Raw genomic sequence first — 16,932 nt, 5'->3', positions numbered from 1 at the left:
AAATGCAAGAAAAGATCCCTCTGATTCCATGTTTGGTCGGGGCATAACACTGCTTTCAAAATTTGCATAAGGAAAAAAATCAAAGAACATTAAGGTTGGAGACTTTCCCTAGGAAACCATGAATTGACAATCCTGACTTCCATACCAGATGTCTACGATCTCAGTGGTGAGCTGAGGAGATGGTAGTCAGCTAACTCACTGACTGCCACAGTGGTCATGGGAGGACACATAACAGGAGTATCTGACATAAAAAGAGTGTGGAAGTGGCCCTCAGAGAAAATTTTAAGACATATAAAAGATAAATTTCTACATATATGGGGATGTATACAGACATATAGAAACAGTTGTAAGTTTATATGTTTGTACTTCTATTTGTGTACAAGCACACATGTGATTTCTAAGGTAGATATATGGCTTAAAACTAGACATTCTCCAAAGCATCACGTGTTCATCAGTAGGGCGAATTGGTAGGTGGCATGATTTAAGGGTGAGAATTTGGATTGTAAGTATATGATAACCCAAAACTATACTAAACCAACCAGTGTACCAATTTTGTTATCATATACTTACTGATGTTGTCTGCACATAGTGCCACAGTATTCCTAGATCTTGGAGCCCTCTGCTCCAACCCTAGAACTTTCTACAACACTCACTCTGCTATCACTAGATTATTTCTGTAACACCTGCTTGCCCCTTATCTCTACCTTGTTTTGTTTTTAATGATAACTTCTGCACCATAGAGGCATTTTATGTGCTGGTAGGAGGTGATGCCTTGTAAGTCACACTGGGATGTGACGTGGAAGGATGAGATATAGTCCCTACCTCTTCCCTCCTCTCTCTTCATCCTGGGCACAGTAGAGTGACCAGTTTTGTTCCATCATGCAGTTTTTGCTTTGGAATAAGCTCACCATGGGCAAATCCACTGAAACTCAACCAAAACAAATCTACCTTCTTTAAGAAGAGGGTCTCAGCTTCCGGGAGAACATGGTGGACAGATAACAGCAGCTAAAGATGCTCTCTGAGACAGCCAGCATAGAATCCAGGAATGGTGTGGTGGGAGGAGTCCTAAGCAAGGGGAGATATACCCTGCCGACACAGGAATGAACTAAGCTGAGAGAAATCAATTGGAAATGCAATCCCGGTGCTATAACCAGAAAAGATAAAATCTCAGCATAGAAGCTGGAACCCGCGGCTCTGGAAATCGTGATTTGAATTTCCTGCTGCTGCTGTTGCTGCGTCTGAATTGGCACAGTAGGGAGAGAGATGCGCGAAAGCTCTCTGAGAGCAGGAATCAACGATCAGAGTTGAGAGCAGGACTGGCAGGGAACCCTGCGTTGACCTGTGGTAAGTGAGAAGAACAAGGACCCTTCCACAGATTAGGAGGCTCTAACAGAGGACATTCTGGGACCAGGCAGACTAGCTAGAACAGGACGCTGCAGTGACTTTAGTCGCATACTCCCCTCTCAAGCACCATTGGTGGGGAGTGCTTGGCCTGGGTGATGGCATGGAATAAGACCCGGTAGGCTAGCCCAAACCAGGTCCCAGCACCTGGTGGTGCACCCTAGCAGTGAAGCTTTCAGTAGGTTGACCTGGAGGGGCGGGCCCAGCAGAGGCTGCCCAGGTCTGTGTCTCCCTAGTACACTGCAGTGGGTGGGAACACCTAGCCAGTGCAATTCAAACAAACTGTAACTGACAAAGAAAGAAACTGGGCCTCCTATATACGCTTGTATGGAAGGAACAAAAAATATAGAAAGAGGGAGCAACAAGAAAGGTCCTCAGTCCCCAATCCTGAGAACACTGATCCAGGAAAAGTAAATGCAAAGGAGAATAAAGACAGAAAACATTCAATATCAGACATGGCACCAATAGACATAAAGCAATATCTCCGGAGCCTCATAGACGAGTTCAAAAGTGAAGTATTTAACAAAGTAAAGCAAGATATAAGTAGAATAGTTAGAGAAATGCTAAGCACCACCCAAGAAAAAACAGGTGGTAGACTGGAAGAACAGAAAAAAAGGGAAGAATTGTTTGATGGAGAAAATAGAGAAAACATAGAATACATGAAGCAGGTTCAAAGAGATTACCAGGAAACTAAAAAAAACTCTATTGAAAGCTGGCATAACAGCTTAAAAGAAACTAAGGATAGATTATCTGAACTGGAAGACAGATTTGGAATGTGGGAGCACGAAATGAAAAACTTAAGAATAACAAGGAACCAAACAGCAATGATACAAAGGCTAGAAGATGATAAGAGGATCTATAACATAAGAATTAAGAACATAAAAGAAGAAGTAGGGACACAAACAAATGAATTACAAAGGCTATTCACAGAAATAATCCAGGAGAATTTTCCTAATTTAGCAAAAGGTAAAGATACTCAGATGAATGAGGCATACAGGACCCCAGCCACCTACAACCCAAACAGAACAACACCCAGGCATATAATATCAAAATTCCAGAAATTTAATATAAGAACAGAATATTAAAAGCCATCAGAGACGAGAAACAGATCACTTGCAAGGGAACACCCACCAGAATTACAGCAGACTTCCCTGCACAAACCATCAAAGCACGAAGAGCATGGGAGGAAATAATTCAAGCTTTGAAAGATAATAACCTCCAGCCAAGATTGATATATCCTGTACAACTGTCCCTAGAAATTGATGGAAAAACAAGGTGCTTCCAGGATAAAGAGAAACTAGGGGAATTTGCAACCACCAATTTAACTCTACAGAGAATACTGCAGGACATTCTAAAAGAGAAAAATACCATGATTCCAGAAACAGTGGTAGAGAGGCCACAATGAATGGAGCATAAAGCGAAATGAAGAAGACAAACTGACAACTAATGACAGAAAAAGAGCTCAACAGAAATGAGGCAGAGAAGGTTGGATGGTAGGAACAGCTATTTTTGAGAAAACAAGATGTCATAATAGCTGATTTAATATCATCTTGTTTATATCATCAAATATCAAACTTTTTTAATATCATCAAGCTGATTTAATATCATCTTGTTTTGAAGTCCCATCAAGCTTTTGTTCTTCTGTCTCCATTGGTCTTAACATGTTGTATCTTATTGGATTTTATTATATGTGATAATACAAACAAAAACTTTTATAGACAAGGAGATTATACAGAAAACATTGTTCATTTTCTGCTAGTTGATTCTAAATACCCTGTACTACTGTCATTTTCTTGAATGGTTTCACATTATCTTGATATGTTTGATGCTACAGTATACAAAGTTACACTCAAAGATTTCAGGGAAAGAGACACTATGGTAACTACTTTTATGTTGGCATATCTTGTGGTGAAACACTATTTTGCTTAAATAGTTATGTTTTGACCTGTGCTGTTTTGTTGTTATGTTCTCTTTTATCTCAATCTCTTTTTTTATTATCTATTTTTTTAATTTTATCTTTTTAATTAAGGAAAAAATAAATAAAAATAGCAGGATATGTTATAGTAACCCACTTTGATTTCCTATAACTTGATTTGAAACCCTGTATTGCTCTCACCACCTTGTTTTCACTGATTTTTCCTGTATTCTGTTCTGCTTGATAGTACCAAGTTCAAGAGTATAGGCAACAACTGTGAAGACAATAAGATTCATTATGACGCCCATTCTGGTTGACTATTATCTTCTTTTGAAGTCCTGTAATGTCTCCAATGTTTTGGTTTTGTTCTTTACTGTTTTGTTCAATTTTATTATAACTGATGATATAGGCAATTTTTTTTTAAGATAGCAAGAGGCATTATGGTAACCATTGTTGATCACCTTGTATTTTGTTTTAACATTATGTATTATGTCCATACTTTTGATTTGACTGACTCTGTTTTGTTTATATCACATTTGGTTTTACTCTCTTCAAAAAAAAGTAATAATAACTGTGGGAGTAATAAAACCCAAAATGTGTAACTGTCATTGTACAACAGAAAGGAAAACAAAGTGCTCTAAAGGATGTAACTGCATGTATATTTAAGCGTATAAGATAGATAACCATATTACTGAGTTTTGTTGGATCATTGAACAGAACTGTTTGCAGTCTAACTGACTGAATGTCCACTTTACATGCTTTAATTTTGTAACTTGAACAACTATTTCTAACATGACAATATGTAATCTATTAACTAGTGATTTCCTACTGTTTATTTTTTCTGAAATTCTGTATACCCTTTTTCTGTTTTTTTTTCTTTTTCTCCTTAAATAAAATTTTAAAATAAAGAGGGTCTCATGCATTTTGTCCCAGAGACAGGAAAGAGACAAAGCATTTATTTTGAATCTTTGTGATTATGTGTATACATGTTTAGGATTGTTATCTTCTCATTGAATTGATCCCTTTATCATTATGGAAATCTCTTTTATTCCAGGTAATATCTGATATTCATATGGTCATTTCAACTTTTTTAAACTTGTATTAGCTCATTTCCTTCCTTTTACTTTTTTTTTTTTTTTCCTTTTTATCGGTACTGGGGATCGAACTCACGACTGCTTGCTTGCAAGGCAGGTGCTTATGCTGCTGAGCTAAATCTCCAGCCCCTTTCCTTTTACCTTTGAACTTGTTTCTTTCTATATGATATGATCTACTTATAGGCAAGATTAATTTGAATATTATTATTTTACCCAAACCAACTCTCAGTATATTTTAGCTATATAGGTTAAATATTGTTATTTAAAGTGGACAGGATGCAGAAGTTATCAATTAAAAACAAACCAAGGTAGAGATAAAGGGCCAATGGTCTCTTCATTTGTTTCTATTTGTCCACATTGAATTTCTCGGTGATTTATCTGTTCTGTTTGTATGCTCCATGTTTCTTCTTGTTAAGAATTATTTTTTAAAAAGTTTTTCACCAGAATCATGGCTATTTCTTGATTCTCAGAAAATTCAATGTGATTAACATTTATACCCACAAAGTAATGCATTTACTCACTGAGGGGGTGAAACATCTAGAAATCTGGTTTTTGGTACTGAAGGAAAAAGTCTAACTCATATTCAACACTTCCTGTGTAATACAAAAATACAAAAAGTGTGACTTTGAATAATAAGAATATTGACAAAATCATGAGGGGTAATTAGAAATTTCTACAATGAAATGATAATGAAATATAACATGCCAGAATCTGTAGGATACAGCAAAAGCAGCCATGAAAAGGAAGTTCATAACTCTAAGTGCCTAACTTTAACAATGGAACAGATCTCAAATTATACAATCTGATTGTGCGTCTCAAGGTCCTAGAAAAATAAGAACAAACCAAACTTAAATCCAATGGAAGGAAAGAAATAATAAAGATCAGAGCTAAAATTAATTAATGAAAGCTAAGAAATCAATAAGAAAGATCAATGAAAGCAAAGTTAATTTTTTGAAAATATAAAAATATACACAAGCCCTTAACTAAAGTAACCATAGAAAGAGGAAAGCCTCAAATTAATGAAATTAGACAAAAAAGGCAATGTTGTAATACATAGCACTGATATTCAGAGGTAAATTTGAAACTATTTTGAAAACTTAGATTTCATTAAATTTGAGAATCTTAAATAAACTGATAAATTTTTAGAAATATATGATCCACCAAAATTAAATAAAAAGCATACTAAAAATCTAAACCAATCAAACAAGCAAAGAGATTAAAACAATGATAAAAGTTTTCCCAACAAAGAAAAGCCCAGGATCAGACTGGCTGACTTCTGAGCTTTATCGGTTTGAAGAACTAATGTTCCTCAAATCGTTCTATGAAGTAGAAAGGGAAAAAAGGTATTTAAGCTCATTCCACTCATGCTACAAATCCAGTATCACTGTGTTCCCTGGAACCAAGCAAATTTGATCAAAAAAGGAAGAAAATAAAAGAAACTAGGCATGGTGGCTTACTGCTATAATCCAGCACTCTGAGGTAAGAGGTTTGCAAGTTTAGATAAAGCCTGGGAAATTTAGCAAATTAGAGAGACGCTGCTCAGGATGTTTCTCCATGTAAAGGTCCTTGGTTCAATCTCTAGTACACATAAGAAGAAGATGAGAAGAAGTGGGGGGAAGACAAATCATAAGGATAGCTTCAAAATTCCTAATTGAGATTCTTGCAAACAAAATTCAACAATACATTACAAAATCATAAACCATGAACAAGCCCAATCCATCCCAAGGATGGAAGGATCTTTGATGATATTTAAATAAATTTAATGTACCACATGAATAGAGTCAAAGATTTTTTTAAAACACATGATCATCTCAACAGATGCATAAAAGCTTTTGACAAAATTCAATATCTCTTCATGATAAAAACTCTCAAAAACCATGATACAGAAGGATCTTTCTTCAATAAAATAAAAACTACACCACAAGTCTACAGCCCAGATCATAATGAGTGACATGACAATAATACTGAATGACAGAAATTGAAAGTGTGCCCTCAAAGATCAAGAATGAGAAGCTCTCTTACAGCTCCTACTCAACACAGTACTTGAAATTTTAGCCAGACCAATGAGGCAAGAGAAAGAAAGAAAAAAGATTAAGTTTTGTCACCATCAAAATACCAGTGACATTCTTCACAAAGCTAGAAAAACAATCCTAAGAGTTCTGTGATAGCAGCCCAGAACAGCCAAAGCAATCCTGAGCAAAAGGAGCAATGTTGACAAGCATCTCAATATCCAAATTCAGAATATAGTAAAACCTTGGTTTGAAAGCATAATTCATTGCAGAAACATGCCTGTACTCCAAAACACTTGAATGTCAAAGTGAATTTCCCCAAAAGAAATAACAGATGCTCAGGCAATTCATTCTACAACCCAAAAATATTCATACAATAATATATGTACAATATTGTAGTATAATGCAAAATCATACAGAAAACAGAAATGTAAAGAAAAATAAATTAATGTGTTTATTAACGTGCTTATTTTTGAAAACCTTGCCCACTGGAGGGATATGAGAGAAAGGAGGGTTATTGTGTAGGACTGTGGTGGCAAACTTAAGGCATGCATGTCACAGGAGGCATGCAGAGCCTTCTCCGTCAGCAAATGAACCAATTCGCCCCAGCAAACCAAGTTACCTCCAACTCACACTAGCAGCCTAGCATTCAGGTTTAACTGCAGTAGCACTTCGCAATAAATAAGTGGGTTTGAGCACTTGGTCTCTAAAAGGTTTAGAGACCACTGATGTGGGGGACTCACTCTCACCAGCAGAATCACTGCTATCTACAGGTTCAATAGTACCTTTTTCTTTTCATGTAACTTTAACTTTTGCTTTTTGCCTGCTTTTGAGAATGTCATGGAAATATGACATTGTATTGTTTTTAAACAGATTTATCACTCACACTGCTACAGACTTATTCAGGTGGTTCTTTTCTACAAAATTTTACACTATTTCCCACATTTTACAATTCTGTAAACTCATTTGGAGTGAAGGTTTCCTCTATCTTTTTGGCCTCCTCTGCAGATAAAATCTCCTCCACACTGAAAATCATAGTAGATATCAACAAATGAAACTACAACAAATTTAAAGAGCTTGTGCATAGGAAAGGAATTAATAAACAGAGTAAATGGACACCTACAGAGTGGGAAAAAATGTTTGCCATTGTATTAGACAGTTTCCTGTCACTGGGACAAAATATCTGATACATACGATTTAAGGAGGATAAGTTTATTTGGCTCACAATTTTAGAGAATTCAGTCCATGGTTGGCTGGCTGCATGGCAAAGTCCATATAGTAAGAGGGCATGGCAGAGAAAAGTTGCTGAACACAGGAAGTGGCAGCCAGGAAGTAGGAAGAAAGAAGAGAGGAGACAGAAACAGAAATACACCCTTTCAGATTATGCCCACTTTGACTCACCTCCAACTAGGCCAAAGCTCCAAACAGCATATTCAGCTATAAATTTCTCGATCGATTCATCCATTGATGAATACAATGCCCCATGATCCAATCACTTTCCAAAAGGTGTGAACAGATGAGACTTTACAGAGACATTTAGATCGAAACATTAACAGCCAGCTATTCTTCCCTTATATAAAAGATTTGCATTCACAACATATTAAGAACTCAAAGATCTTAACATCAAAAAAGTCTAATCAAAATGATTTGGATAGATACTTCTAAAAAAATGGAAATATAAATGGCCTAAAAATGTATGAAAATATAGTCAACATTCTTAGTCATTAAAGACATGCAGATCAATTCTATATTGAGATTCTATGTCACCCAATCAGATTGGTTATCAAAAATATAAAAAACAATTAATGCTAGCATTGGTGGGAGATGCTCTTCTACACTGTTAGTTAAATGTAAACTAGTTCATTTACTATGTAAATCAGTGTGGAGTTCATCAAAAATTTAAAAAATAAAAATAATGATACCATGTGATCCAGCTATACATTCTTCAGTTTACTGCCAAAAGAATTAATGTCAGTATACTATAGAGATATCTGCATACCCATGTTTACTGCAGTACAGTTCATATAGCAAAGGTATGAAAAGAGGCAAGGTGCCCTTCAACAGATGAATAGATAAGGAAAATGTGGTCCATGTACACAGTTAAACATTATTCTATCAGAATGAAGAACAAAGTAATGTCACCTGCAGGAAAATGGAGGGAGGGTAGAGGGAAGCCTGGCAGCGTCCTTCAACATCTCCAGGATCTTGAATCCACACATCTGGAAAACAACAAGTTAGTTATAGGAAGTGGAGGAAGAGCCCTACAAAATCAAGTAAGGGCTGACAAGAAAAATAGAAATCACAGAGAAATTGGAAAACTAAAACAACACAAAGAAAAGAATGAAGCAGAAGGGACTCTAACCCTAAGTCCCAGGGAAGGGGATCTGACTCCTCACACAAGATGATCCTTGCCAGAGACAAACAGAAAATGCTCCAAGGTTCTCCCGATGTGGGAAGGGCTCAACTTACCTATCTTTTTTAGTAGTTTTTGTCAGAGTTTTATGTTAAGTCTTTAATTCACTTATAGTTGATTTTTCAGTATGGTGGAGGCCATGGGTCCACCTTCATTACATACACGGATAGTCAGTTTGCCCAACAATGTTCATTGAAAAGAGTATCTCTATTTGTATTTTTGGAACTCTTGTTGAAGATACATTCACTATTGTCTGAGTCCACATACACTGTAACAAAATGTCACAATGGGATAATTTACAGTGATACAGGAATTTATTAGCTTACAGTTTTGAAGACTGAGAAGTTCAGGACAGAGGAGGGAGCATGATGGCGCTGGTCTCTTGCTGTGACATACTATGATGCCAAAACTAAGAGAAGCAAAAAACAGTAAGAAAGAAAAGGTAAAAGGGGATCTAACTGCCACTGGGATTTTCATGATACACTTCTAAGAAATTATCTTCTTTATTTTCTTGTCTATTTCTATTTGGAAGGCAAAATCCATGAGAGTAAAACTTTGCTCACTTTGTCCTATTCACAGCTGTAGCCTCACAGCTCAGAAGTATTTGGAGCCTAAACGGTGCTTAAAGGAAATTATAAGCACAAGAATTACAGTGTTAGCATCATGGAGTTCTGATGTTAGTTCTGCTCCTAACAAGATAAAACTATAGCTTATGGGAAAATCTGGGGTTAAATATTATCAACTGAAAGAATGCAAGAAAGCCTGCCCTATGAAAATCGAAATATTTTCTGATAAGCAAGTAAAATAGATTAGTCAGAGTTCTCTAAAGAAAGGGAATCAATAGAATATAAGATTATAAGAGGGAATTTATTAGATTGCCTTACATGCTCAGAACCTGGCCAGTCCCACAATGACCATCTGCAGGATGGAGTCCTGGGGAATCTGGTAGGTTTTCTGTCTAAAAGGCTAGAAGCCTTAGAACAAGTCAGATCAAGGAGAGAACCCTAGTCCAAGGCGAATGATCTGCAATCCCCTGGGAAAGTTGTAACTAAAAGTCAATGGGAAAAGGCTGAAGAGTCTGGAGTCTGACACATGAGTGATAACAGCAGCAGAAAATCCACCTGCTCAAGAAGGTTTGAGCACACACAAGTGTCAGCTTCTTTCTTGTTCCACCTCTCCATTTCACCCTGGGCTCCAGCTGACCGAATGCTGCTGCGACCCACAAGCCCATATTCTCTGGAAACACAGATGCACCCCGAGAACGCTTCATTAATTTTCTACGTATCTCTTAATCCTCTCAAATCGACAACCAGGCTTAATCATCGACATAATCAACAGTTTTAAAATTCTTAGAGGATATTCCGTATTCTAGGGTTTCAGAAGTTACGTTGAAAACAATAGAACAATATTTTGGAAAGCAATGGAGCAGTTGGTGGAAAAGGCACATGTGCGGATGATCATAAGAATGGAATCAGAAGAAGGAAAAAAGCAGCTGAATGTGTAAAAATGATTGTTTCTATAATGGTACAATAAATATAACGAGGAAATAACTTAAATGCCCCCCAACAAAATGATTTAATAAAATGTTATATTATTTTATAATCATTAACATTAAACATGAAAACAACAATGAAAAGCCAATAATGTAGAAATAATATTTGTAGTGGATTGGCTGAAAATAAAAATTCCATCTTGTCCACATAAAATTACTATAATCAAGTTAAGTAAACATATGTAAGAGATTAATTATGTATCACCCAAGATATCTATTGCAAGCTAGTCTAGTCTAGGGCCAATTTAATTAGAAGAGTAACTTAATTATAAAGACTATCAGTTGGTTTTTAAAGTCACTAGAAATGCTGGAGAAACACGTGTCTAAGTTTCTGGTAACACTGTCAATAATTCTGCCACGGGACTCATCTAAAGACAATAAGCACTAATTACTAAGAATTTAATTGGCAATAAGAGCAAATGCACCAGCAAAATTTGTGGATCACTTTGCTCCTTTTTAATTTACATGCTGCTGTAGGCAACCTGTGCTAGTAAAAGGCTGTTTCCACATACTGCTTGTCTCCAAGCTGAGATCTTGTGAAAATTCCTAAAATGTGTACAGCAGCTCCCAATCTGCATCATGCATGACTGAAAAGCTGCAGAACTGCAAGCCAAATTCCATGCTGGGAGGCCATACATGGCATGCTACTCAATTCTCGTAACAAGACTTGACATGAATCGTATCTCTATTTTACAAATAGAGACACTGACATACTATATTTTAATAAATTTATTTTAATACAGGTAATCAACCTGCCACAAATGACTCTTTTTTTTCTCTCTTTCCGTCCAGCTATTTAATCCTTTTTTCTTTTCTTCTTCAGGCCACAAATTCTAGCACAATGTTGAACAAAAGTAGTGACAGAAGCATTCTCTGATTTACTCTCAAATTTAAGACAAATACATTCAGAATTTACAATTGAATATGATATTTCTATGAGTTATTTGTAAATGACCTAAATGTTTTAGGTTTAAAAAAGTTTCTTATCTTTTGTTTCCTAATACTTACAATGATAGATTGACACTGAAAGGTAACACTGTTATTTCTGCATTTAATTAGATAATCATAGGAGCTTTCTCTTCTCATATCTTCATATAGTGAATTATAATAACACACTTTTTAGAGTAACTTCTGTGTCCAGGAAGAAATCCAGCTCTCCTGATGATGTGTCTTATGATTATCAATTGTTGGATTCAGTTTGTCTCCAATTAGTTTTGCATCATTTCATAAACAATATCAGGCAGTAATAAATTATTCTTATATTTCCCTCTAAAAGTTTTAGTATCAAGTTTATGGTATTTTCATTAACAAATATAATATTTCTTCTATCTTCAGAAAGAACTGTCCATGTTTAGAATTATTTATTCCTGAAATTATTGCTATGCTTGACATGCAAAACCTCCAGTTTTAATTTAACTTACTTTGGATTTTTTTTGCAGGGGGGACTGAAGATTGAACTCACAGCCTCACGCTTGTAGGCAGGTACTGGTGCTGCTGAGCTAAACCTCCAACCCATACTTCGAAATTATTGACTTACTTTTTGAGAGCTTCTATGGAAGTTCCAGTAGGACAGCACAGATACTCCTACACCCTCGGCTGGGGAACAGTGCTCCCCTACCTGGGGTGATCATTGGGAGGGTTGTACATAGAGTGATGAGAGAGCAAGGGAACACCTGCCTACCAGCGTGATCAGTCAAATCAACCCTGGTGATCAATGGGATGACAGATGTGGCAGCCAGATCACCTGCACATCCTATTGACTTACACTTTGTGGAAATATTTGTATTTACCAACTCAACTTACTTGTTATAGCAACATTGACATTTCTTATTCTTGATTTTATTTTATTTATTTATATTTATAAAAATTCTGCACATTTCATTCAATTTCAAATTCATTATCCTGAAGTTACTTCTGAAATATTACTAATTAATTTCTCATGGTTTATGTTTATTAATATATAATAATTACACTCATCATGGAGAGTTGGTACATGTACATGACATGTCTTAATTCTTTTTTTTTAACCCTGTCCTCTTACCTGTATCACAGTCTCTGCTTCTCTTGGATCCCTTCTCCTCTAGGCATCTCATTACATTTCAACTTCTGCAGTGTCTGTGACTATATCCCCTTTTGTTCACTGTTAATTTAGTTCAGCTACACACAAGTAATTTTCATCCTGAGAAAGAATTATACTGATGCTTCTAATTCTCCATAATCCCCATCACAGCAGGGGACTATAGTCCCCAACAACTATAGGATGCATTACAACCTTGGACCTTAAAAACACTCAGCCAGACTTAAATGTTCATTTATTCTTTATTTACCTAACTGTGATGCCATGAATCCCTTGGATAAACATTCACTTTTAGAATAATCCAAAAATATCAGAAAATTCAACAAATTAAATACCAAACATCTTCAAGATAAATATATTCTAGTAAGAATAAACAGGACTAATTCTGGGAAATTTCTCATATACTTAGGCATAGAGAACACCAAAAAAAAGCATATAAAATAATAGATCAGTTGTTGAATATCACTGTAGTGTGGTGTCATGTATTCTAATTGTGAACATGATTGAGGCATTATACATCTCAATAGTTACTATTCAATAACGTACATGCTGTAAAACATATACAAACCCACATTGTAAGAAGGTAATAGTCCATTATGTTGCTAAAAATATTCTACTTACAGATTAAAATATTTTCATATGACAGCCTCTCAAAAGAAATGCATTCAACTATAACTGTATATTATTATCCCAATTTGCTATTCCCAGGTTCCTTTACTTTAGCTCTTAATTTCACATCATTTGCTGGCCTCTGATGCTACACAGTGTTTCTACCTTGAACTAACATACCACATTTTATCTGAGAGAAATAGGGCTGCTCTGATTAGTCAGATATCAGAAAAAACTAAGAAGACATGTGTTTAGCAAGTAGATGGAATGGGGGGATTCTCACTTGGCTCTTCCCCTTCTAACATTTGTAGGTAGAAATTCTTCAGCCCTTTCCCAGCTTCCAAGATTCAATGTCAGCCAAAGAAAGGCGGGAAGCACTTACTCCCATCATCAAAGGAGACTTCACTTGGTCCAGCCCTGTGATTCCTAAACTCTTTACTCACAAACACCTGCAGAAGATTCTGAAAAGCTACATAGCCTCTAATACAATTTTATGTGGACATTTAAAATCTTTAAAGAAATTATTTGAGTTTAAATATTTGCAAGCGGTATAACACCCAGCACATTACAAGACTGACATTTAAAATAAACCTGCTACTTCACTTTTTTAAATGTATCCAGTGGAATCTAAATGTCAAGCCAATTTGAATCCCACCATCAAACATTTTTAAGAGAAGTTATTTTTAAATCTGAAGGTTCACAAAATTCCTTTTTCTCCTTAAACTTGGACTTATATTCTCCCACAGAACTTTATCTTAATATTTTCTGTCCTTCAAAGTATTTCATTAATTATTTTGTCATACTCTTTTCTAACAAAATATGTGTATTACTTATATTTTCTACAGATATAAAGCTCCAAGTGCCAAATATTTACTTTTACATTTACTCATTATGATTTTATTTATTAGCTGTTGGTCTAAATAACACATATAAAATACAGAGCCTCATAAATTAAGATTGAAATATATTTGATTAAAGGGATTTTTTGTCAATTATTGAATGAATTCAAGGATGAATATTATTTAATTATATGAGTCAATATCAATACTATTTCAATTTTATGTTTTTAGTTGTGAGCATTGGAAAAATAGTCTTAAAATTAGTTTGGTAGAAATAAATAAATTTAGACATGCACAAGTCACTCAATTCTTTGTACACTTTGTAAGTTTTATGTTTAAAAACATCATATACTCATCTTGTATCAAGAAATTAGTGATCTATCAACTGGCAAAGGGTCAGAGGTCTCTTTGCTTGCAAAATAACTGGTTTTTCAGTCAGTAGAGTCATTCACATTCTTAATATCAGCTGCTTCAGTTTGATGCCCCAGAGGTTTTTATGCATCTGTAATGTATGGAATGAGAATTGTGTTTTTCTTTTTAAAGTGGGAGACATATCACTGAGAAAGAGGAAATGGAAGAGTCACATAGGATAACTTCCTGATTACAGGTTGCTTCTCAGGCAAATGGATTCAAATAAGCTCCAATATGAGGAAATAATCTGGGGAAAATTACTCCTTTAAGTTGTCTACAACTGCGTACACTGAAAGTATAGTACTGGAGGCCAAGAATATAACTCAGCAGCACAGCGCCTACCTGGCAAGCACAAGGTCTTGACTTCAACTCCCAGTACCAAAAAGAAATAAAATATAGTGATTTCAAGGACAATATGGACTACAGAGTGAGGCCCTATCTCAAAAAAAAAAAAAAAAAAAAAAAAAAAAAAAAAAAAAAAAAAACTAAAAAATAGAAATAAAAATAAGTTAAAATAGAGCCCTTTCATACTTTACAGAAGATTCATGTGGCTATAACTGAGAAAAAGAAAAAATCTTAACAATTAATTCCTCTGTAGAATCAAGCAACAGTATTTAGAGACATCACTTTGGTGTGAAGCACGAAAAAGTGACAGAATCAATTTTCAACAGATTTTTTACATTGGCACCGTGTTAAGTTGGGTTATACTGCCAGCTGGTGACCATTGTAGAGATGTGCAGTGACCAAACACCCCTACACAAAAGCAAACTTAGAAGACCAGCTCTTGAGAATTCATCTTGCATTTTGTTAATTGATTAGATTATGTTTGTTTTAACCCAAATAAACAGCTCTGGCAACATAAAAATATGCATAGCTACTGGCTTAGTTTCAAGTGGAGACATGTGTGACATATTTTCACAGCATCAACTGCTCTATCTTTATAATAATGATATAAAAGCAGGTAACTAAACCAGGCTGCCTAAGTCTGACTGCTATCCGGCACATGAAAAGATCATGGCCAAATTATTTAATATCTCTTGACCTCAATGTCCTTATATAAAAATCAGATCAGTAATAGTGTGTAATTCAGAGGGTACATTTGAGAATTAACCTAATATGTGCATGTAAATAGTTTAGAATCACACATGTAAGCAGTCAAGAAATGTTAACAGACTAGACACGGTCACACACACATGTCATCCCGCACTCAGGAGGCAGAGATAGGGGGATCACTGGGAGTTCGAAGCCATCCTGGGCTGAAAAGTCAGTTCAAGGCCAGCCTAATGCAAAATGCAACCTTGTCTCAAAAAGACAAAATAAATAAATAAATGTAAAGAAAAGAAAGAAAGGTTACCCAACACCCTTCCAAGAAGCACACCATAAATTTGTTAACTCAGTGAGTAACAGGAGAAAAAATAAAAATAGTCAACATCCCTCTCCCTGTCCTCTTCTCCAGAAAAGAATACTATGTTAGTGGATTACAACTGGCTAAGTTTTAGGATGCTGTTTGGATCCAGCATTGAGTATGCAGAAAACTTGTGTACAAACAGGACTGTTCTGGTAAGTAACACTAATCCCATTCCTTCTGGGTCTTCAGATATAGTTTTGCATCATCAGAGTCCTTAATGATGACTTTGAGCTAATGGAGAATCTGCTTTACAAACCTCCCATACTTTTCTGTCTCCACAAGACCCTCTTTACAATCTTCGCCTTCTCCCTCTGCCCATGCTCACCTCTCCCCAGCAGCAGGATGCCTGTCTCAGGTGCATGCCACTCACTGCTTCTGCCTGGGTCAGTCTTCCCCTGCTCACTAGGCTCACTCCCGCATCTCCTCTGTATCTTTTTATTTTCAGTGCTAGGTACCAAGCCCTAGCACTCCTGCACTGAGATAAATATTTCTGACTGGGCTACATCCTTGGTCCTAATCATTTAATGAAAAGTATCTCCTTGGATACTTTTTTTTTAATTATATCCGTATAAAGGAAAATGTTCCATTTTACCTGACTCTGCTTTTATTCTAACCACTAGATAATCTGACACATTATATATCCATATATTTAACTGATAGTTTGCTAATGACATGTAATCTCCTTAAGGGTGGGAAGTTTGTTTTTCTCACTTAAGTAAAGTCAAACACAGATCTTTCCCCTTGTGCCTGGACTTTTTGACAAAGGACTACTAGAAGATAAAAGTTTTAAAATCTATAAAAGTAAGAATTCTTCCTGTCTTTCAATATGCTCTTAAACTTGGGCTTAAGCCTCTATGTTTATCTACCTTTTACATCATTAATTTCTGGTGTTTCTGAACCTGTACATGGCTAATAAGCACATCATTTAATAGGTAACAATTTAACTAAACACCCCGACAACATAACTAATACAAACAAGCTGCAATGATGAGATGTATTCTGTTGAAAGAATACATTCTAAAATACAGGCCTAACTCAACAGGTTGAGATGGTCAAACCCTTTTGGCGAGAAAGGACTGGCCTATGAGCAACTCTGAGCCTTTGGAATATCGTTTCTAATAAGTGTGTCTTGTACCTGAGACCTGGAGTTGCACCAGAGAATTTAGGCTAATGAAGTGGTTTATAGTAAATGCTAGTCTCTGGA

General features: G+C 35.7%; 1 protein-coding gene across 2 annotated transcripts in view; it reads right to left on the bottom strand.

The window, feature by feature from the left end:
• Neurod4 (neuronal differentiation 4) overlaps positions 1-16,932 on the bottom strand; it is a 279,827-nt gene that overhangs the window by 111,469 nt on the left and 151,426 nt on the right. Inside the window, exon 1 of one of the 2 annotated variants that reach the window (XM_063254894.1) lies at positions 8,562-8,634. The exons of the other annotated variant lie outside the window; for it this stretch is intronic. The gene's annotated coding sequence lies outside the window, so the exon portion shown is untranslated. Of the gene's footprint in view, positions 1-8,561; positions 8,635-16,932 lie in introns of those variants that run through there. 2 annotated transcript variants of the gene reach the window in all.

The sequence above is a fragment of the Cavia porcellus genome, unplaced genomic scaffold (genome assembly GCF_034190915.1).
Source record: "Cavia porcellus strain 051 isolate PalLab524CR breed Dunkin Hartley unplaced genomic scaffold, mCavPor4.1 scaffold_8, whole genome shotgun sequence".
NCBI lineage: Eukaryota > Metazoa > Chordata > Mammalia > Rodentia > Caviidae > Cavia > Cavia porcellus.
The sequence above is the reverse complement of the archived record's forward strand: the minus strand, read 5'-3'. Positions and strand labels throughout refer to the sequence as shown.